Below are 6000 nucleotides of genomic sequence, written 5' to 3'. Positions count from 1 at the left end.
GGTGAGCGTGAGCGGGGGGTTAGTTGCCCTCCAATCACTTTTGACTGTTAAAAAGGGTACTAGCCCTTTCAATTTCCAATCGAATGAGCCCTTTTCGAAGTTTCTACGACAACGCTTTCTATAAAAAAAACTTATATACCCCCAGGGCATAACTTACAACCTTTGCCCCGAGGGCTATGGGGGGAGGTCAACCTCAAAGAGATAATTTCCTGAACTTTCAACTATATTGAAAAATGGCTTTTTTCATAAAAAAAATGGCTCATTGAAAAAAATCCCCAAATTTTGATTGGATATGTTTGGAGAAATTGTGAGCGTGAGAGGGGGTTTTATTGTCCTCCAATTAATTTCTACTATTAAAAAGGCCCTTTCAATTTCCAATCGAATGAGCCCTTTTTGAAGTTTCTACGACAACCCTTCCTATGCAAACCTTATATGCCCCCAGGGCATAACATACAACCTTTGCCCTGAGGGTAGTTGGGGATTTATCTTCCTGAAAAATCCAGTTTCCATAACTTTCAATAACGTTGAACAAAATGGCTCTCTCAAAATTGTATTGGATGTGTTTGGGGAAAAGGGGGGCGTTAGAAGGGGGCTAGTTGCCCTCCAATCACTTTCGACTATTAAAAAGAGTACTAGCCATTTCAATTTCAAACTGAATGAACCATTTTTGAAGTTTCTACGATAACGGTATCTATAAACACTTTATATCCCCCAAGAGCGTTACTTACAGCCCTTGCCCTGAGGGAGGGGGGTGGTTTGTGTTCCTCAAAGACATCATTTCCAGAGCTTTCAACTATGTTGAACAAAATGGCTATCTCAAAATTTTGATTCGATGTGTTTGGGGAAATGTTTGGCGTGAGAGGGGGGTTAGTTGCCCTCCAATCACTTTCAACTATTAAAAGGGCACTATTCCTTTCAATTTCCAATCAAATGAGCTCTTTTTGGAGTTTCTACGACAACGCTTTCTATAAAAACTTTATATCCCCCCAGGGAATAACGTATAACCCTTGCCCTGAGGGCTGCGAGGGGGTTATCACCCTCAAAGACCTAATGTCCAAAAGTTTCAACTACGTTGAACAAGACGGCTATCTCGAAATTTTGATTGCATGTGTTTGGGGAAAAGGTGGGCGTGAGAGGGGTTAGTTGCCCTCCAATCACTTCCAAAAATTAAAAAGGGTAATAGCCATTTCAATTTCATATCGAATGAGACCTTTTGAAGTTTCTTAGACAATAATTTCTATAAAAACCTTATATGCCCCCAGGGCATAACTTACAACCCTTGCCCTGAGGGCTGTGGGGGGTCGTCCTCCTCAAAGACCTAGCTTTCAGAACTTTCAACTACGTTGAACAAAATGGCTATCTCAAAATTTTGATTGGATGTGCTTTGGGAAATGGTGGGCGTTAGAGGGAGACTAGTTACACTCCAATCACTTTCGACTAATAAAAAGAGCACTAGCCCTTTGAATATCCAGCCAAATGAGCCTTTTTGGAAGTTTTTACGACAACGCTTTCAATAAAACCATATATGACCCTAGGGCATAACTACAACCCTTGCCTTGAGGACTGTGGGGGGAGTGTCTTCCTCAAAGACATAATTTCTAGAACTTTTTCTAGAACTTTGAACAAAATAGCTATCTCAAAATTTTGATTGGACGTTTTGTAAAATGGTGGGCACGGAAGGGGTGTTAGTTTCCTCCCAATCAGTTTCAACTATTAAAAAGGGCACAAGCCTTTCCAATTTCCAGTTGAATGAGCCCTTTTCCAAGTTTCTACGACAACTCCTTCGATACAAAGTGCCCTGGTCTAAAACCAGCCAAAAATGCATTATGGCAATATCTTTTTCACTTAGTCAGCGCTATTGTGGTGCCTATTATTAACGATCTTGTTGATGGTCTTCATCCCCATGTGTACCCTGTCCTTTTAGCTGCCGACAGTAACTTTTTCATTGCAGCAGTGGACCTATTGTCAGCCACTTCCGTAGCTCAAGGTCTTCTTGATAAAGTCAGGAAGTGGTGCTGGTTAAATGGTATGGCTCTTAACAGCTCCTAACAGAGTGCTGTTGTACATTTCAGGATCCCTTATCGTATTTGTCCAGACTTATAGGAACGATATCATACCGCAAGCTACTGTGCTGAAATTTCTCGGTGTTTTTCATAATTGTTTTCTGTCTTTAACCAAAGACAGAAAACAAGATTTCAGATAACAAAGTTTTCTGTTTTCTGACCCAAAAAATACTGACACCCGTTCTCTCATCCTCCGTCAGTCTTCGATGTTGCACCGAGTTACCTAATTTCTTCTCCCAGATGTTATTCTTTTTCTTTATTATGCTTTATTTTTCTTTACCTTTCATGTTGTTGCTCTGTCTAGGGTAGTACTAACAAATGTCTTCTGTGCTCACTTCAATGAGCCCAAAATAGAAAAGTGAAGCTATTTTCCTTCTCTGTTGGCTATACTCTTCTTCTGATCTATATAGTGTGGTACTGGAATAGCTGAGCTGGATCGCATTTTAGGTGAAAGTAATCTTTATTTAGTGACTTTTACTTTTCTAGGTCCACTGTTTCTACAGAAGTTTCTTTCACAAATAGGCTCAGGTAGGTACTGTTCTTCTTTGCGTAGTTATTCTTGCATATTTACTGTACCTACACGATGATCAACAGCAGCTTATTGGTTTTCTGTTTATAAATTTATTCTACTAAGGAATCGCATTCCTTCTGCTGTCCTTCTATATCTCTGCGCGAAAGCAGTTTCTCAGTGAGTCTTTCCGTAGTGTTAGTGCAGTAATTTTTTTCCTCGTTTGCTTTCCCTCTTTTCTTTTTTCCTATTTTTTCCCCTTTTTTCACTAATTTTATCCGATTTTTGCCATTTTTACCATTTTCCAGTTGATAGATTATAGGTTAATTTATTGAGTCATTTTCGCGTGTTTTGGGAGTTAATAGTGTTATACATATTAAATGGATCCCTTCACAAGCCTACTTCTGGGGATTCGTTTTTTCCCGCTCGTTTTGTTTGTGTTATATTTAGTGCAAAGCAAATGATGATGGTGATGATGATCAGAAACAGGTCAAAAACATTTTAATGTTTTTATGTTTGAAAATGGTTGCAAAAGACGTTTGGAAAACACGTAATAAAATCTAACATACAAAATTGACGTGTATAGAATACAATGCTCTTGTGAAAAATTTGCGTTGTCAGAATAATTCAAGCTTTAGAAAAATAGACTCCAATAGCAGAAACGGCTAAAGATTTCTCTCTAAAGTTTAATAAAAGACCAGAAAATGTCAAATCAGCAGCTGCGGGGCTCCTCTCGCAAATAATTTGAACGCATCGTATTTTAGCGTGTTTCCAGCATTAACTTTGAAAACACCATGACTAGTCGAGGCAGTTTGTCTGGAGGAGGGTGGTGTAGAGAACAGCCATTGACACCATGTCAAATTTCTCACTGAGAAACTGCAATGGTACCCAATAGGTGTTACAGTTTATCCTTTTAATCCTATTTTGGATCTTCAGGAGTGGTGCCACTAGGGTTTCGGAGCCCCCTATAAAATAACATCCATATATTGAATTTAAGATTTTGACAAGAGGATTATTGAGGCTTTTAATGTCCAGTTAAAAGGTTCTTAGAGCGGTCAATCACGCCCAATGAATTCACATAGGTGGGCAGGACCATATCGACAAGCGTGCGAAAAAGAGGTTTGAGGAGAAATGAGTTTCTAACTAAATTTTTGATCAGTTTTGTCGAACTAAAGCAGTTTATCACTTTTCTTATTTGAGCTTGCTGAAAATTCTATCGTTAGTCTCTGAATTACAGACAAAAGGTACAGGATGCTGATGTCCAACTGACAATTTTTTTGATAGCCAATAGATTTGGTGCTTCTTCTCATCTGTCTTCATTTCCTTCCCAATAGTGTTTTCATGATGTTGCAAGTTAAAAACAAACTTGTTCAGAACATTTTACTACTACTACTACTTCTACTAACAACTCACTGCAGCATGAAGCTGCCTGAAGTCAACACAGCTGCGTACGCTCCTTGTCCATCCCAATTTATTCAAAGATCCCCTCTTTACACCCTCCCAAGAATTTTGAATACAGTACACTGTTTGAAATCCAGTCAGTCAAACAACCCAAAACTATCCGTAGATAATTCCTGAAAAACATCTAGCAAATCCTCCTCCGTTTTCAGTAGTGCCCAAGCTTCAGAACCATACTTAACCACTACTATTACCATAGCTTTCAATATTCTTATCAGACTTTTTATTTGTTAGAAGACTTATCTACCAATTCATTCAAACTTTTTTAACTGTGAAAAGAAATTCCTGGCTCTTGGCTGTTCTACTGTTTAAATCCGTCGGAATCCACCGTCTCTACTAACAATACTACCCAGGTAAGTGATGCTATCCCCTTGATCGATCTTTTCGTTACTCAACATCATCTCTAAATGCGATATGACCAACTAGGTAAACATTTTCAGGCAAATGATTTTAGAAACATATCTTGTTTTGTGAGTGCTATACCACAGTGCTATACTGCTACAACACCTCCGGTCAAGCCAAGTTATGCACACAAGCTCACAAGCTCATTCTTAAGTTAGTACTACATGAATCTTAACTGCATAAATACTCACTGTGAGATAAATACCAAATGTGCTAAAATCTTACATTTAAGCATGTTGTGCATCTTTTATTTGAAGCTTGCAAGTCTAACTTTGCTTATAATATTGCGCAGAGCGTTCACAAAAACGCTAATAAACCACTGATTTAAAGGCTTGCAAACTTGTAAGATGTACAAGGGACACTCTTGTCGGATTGGCATTTAATTGTATAAAAGACAAGCTTTTGGCCATCCATTTATTCTTTAAACAAGATTCCTCAAAACCGAGAAACTTAATAACAATCTAAACCAAATTTCAGCTCTTCGCAACTGAAGTCGAAAGCTTCAAGGAAGGTAGCTAGATGTGACAATGGAACAGTGCCTTACATTTTACATTATGTTGCGCTAATAATAAAGCGAGAGCGAGCATTGAACATCTAGTAAGCCAATATTTCCCTAGCTTTCCTTAAGCAATTGGCAAAATATCAATGCCTGGCTTCTCATATTTTGAACTTTTACATATCTTTTGTTCGCCCAACTCTCGAATATCCTTGCCCTCTATGGCACTTCTCATTAAGCAAAAATCAAACCAAAAGGTTGGAATCCGTTCAGAAAAGGGCTTTAAAAATAATCACACGGGAAGGGAAGTTGCCTTACTCCTACTTCTTACAAATTCTTAAAACCAAAACCCTGGAAAATAGACGACATGATCTGTACGACATGACATGAAATGATCTGTGTAAAAATTAAAATAAAAATAAGCAGAAAGGAAAATGTGATCTGCAAGCATTTTGATAGTGTTTTTTGCAAGTTTCGCAAACAATGCAAGTTTCTGCATATTTGTCGTCATTTTATTTCGGGATTTTGTGTGTCTGAGAAGTGTATTTTTGACCATGTTGATCTGTGTTCTGTTTTATCTTGTATTGATAAGTCGTGTACTTTTGCTCGTGCATCTTCAGGATTGGAGTGCAGGTTTAAAACCCAACGTTTTTATGGGCGACGTCGACAGTATTCACGACCCCCCCCCCCCTCCCCTAGTTCGTGTTCCATTTGACTTTCAGTCTTATCCCCCTGCATACCCGATACAGCGCAGTATACCTCAGGAATCCATCCCTCGAAACAATCCTCCGCCCCAAGTACTTACGCCTGCCCAGTCAGTCCAACCCCACAATCACTTGACTCAATTCGGACCATCCCCAAACCCCCCTCACTCATTTTCCTCCCAAAAATCCACTTCCTTTCGACTCCGTTCTTCTCCGTTCGTCGAAGAAGTTACCGACCGGTTCTGGACTCCACCTGTGAGAATGTGGGAAAGCAATCATAACCTGACTAAATTGTAAAAATAGCAAAGTATGACTTTTGAGTAATTATAAAGGAAACGAAGTATTAATTTTCTTTGAGTAAGGAAACAA

This window comes from Artemia sp. Qi Xiang Cuo, chromosome 16 (genome assembly GCF_049724085.1).
Source record: "Artemia sp. Qi Xiang Cuo chromosome 16, ASM4972408v1, whole genome shotgun sequence".
Lineage (NCBI taxonomy): Eukaryota > Metazoa > Arthropoda > Branchiopoda > Anostraca > Artemiidae > Artemia > Artemia sp. Qi Xiang Cuo.
The sequence above is the reverse complement of the archived record's forward strand: the minus strand, read 5'-3'. Positions refer to the sequence as shown.